The sequence below is a fragment of the Procambarus clarkii genome, chromosome 64, assembly GCF_040958095.1.
Source record: "Procambarus clarkii isolate CNS0578487 chromosome 64, FALCON_Pclarkii_2.0, whole genome shotgun sequence".
Taxonomy (NCBI): Eukaryota; Metazoa; Arthropoda; class Malacostraca; order Decapoda; family Cambaridae; genus Procambarus; species Procambarus clarkii.
In genome coordinates, this window is record NC_091213.1 from 12,602,024 (window position 1) to 12,603,469 (window position 1,446).

Below are 1,446 nucleotides of genomic sequence, written 5' to 3' on the forward strand. Positions count from 1 at the left end.
ACAATCCGAGAGAGAGAGAGAGAGAGAGAGAGAGAGAGAGAGAGAGAGAGAGAGAGAGAGAGAGAGAGAGAGAGAGAGGGGGGGGGGGGAGGCAGAGGTGGTACTGATCAAAGGTGGACCGTGAATAGCACTATTAAGCACATATTGAAGGTGGATGATCGGCGTTATTCTTCATTGACGTGATTGTCGTGCCGTCCGCTGGTCACAAGATAAATGGTAGCTACTTAACCCCTTGAATCCCAGCCAAGGGGTTAAGGGATCAAAGGGGTAGGGGTAGGGGGGTTTAGGACATTAGGCGATGAAATCGGTGCAAAGGGGAGAATGACATCAATAGAGACTAAAGGAGGGTGGTATAACTTCCCTAGAGACCAAAGGGAGCAGGGCACCCCTTAGAAAACGAAAAGGGTAGCACACCTCTGTAGCCCAAATGAGGGCAGTAAGTAATCTCCAAGAGACCAAGGTGGGCAGTTCACCCCCTAGTGACTAAGGGGGAAGGCAGGACACCCCTAGAAAACTGTACTCTATAAAAAACTAAACGCTTTCATGTCAATGTTTCCAGGTAACTTGAAATGAACCCAGACTAGGGATATGGACCATTGAAAAAAATAAGGCCATAGAACAGGGAAATTGGGAACATGGATCAGGAGAATGGGGAGATGGATCAGTCAAAATAGAGGCATAGAACATGGGAATAAGTATTGTAGACCAAAATGATAGGAGAAATAAACCCGGATAAGACATGGACTTGAAACTCTATATCTATTGAGGACGGAGGCCAGACGCTTAGAGTTACTCTCACCCAACTTTCGAAGATGACACGTGGGGGTAGGGGGGGGGGGGGGTATGGAAATGTCTTAGGCCAGATGTGGTTGCCTCCGACACCCCTATTTATGAAATATCGGCATCTATAGCGACCTTCCCTGAGATTTTCACGAAACTTGAAATCTTGGATTTATTTTCTGTAGAGTTGATCCTCAGTGTACCCAAAATTTGGCAGTGCAGGCTACTAAACATGGCCCTGCATGACAAACCATCCTGCGGGATGGGGACTTTTATTACCACTGCTACCTTATTCAATCTTGTGTTGATGATATCCTCAAAATGCTTCTGGAGTCTGCCAGTGCAGACTGCCCATCACATGCCTCTGTATGACTAACCATCCTGTGTGATGTTTTTTTTTTAGCATCACTTAGTTAGCTTTTTTGACACACTGTGTTCCACTTCATATAGTCTAGGGTAGCTGCACTAATGCAGATGTACCTCATGTATTAATAAAAAAAAAATAGTGAGTGCAAGGTAATGATCACATGTCCCAGTCGGACTAATAACCCTGTGAGATGGTGGATTTTTTTTACTATAACATAAATGTTCTCGCCAATATGAACGCGTTCATATAGTCGAGAGCAGCTGCATAAATAAAGATGTTCCAAGTGTATGTCAATAAAA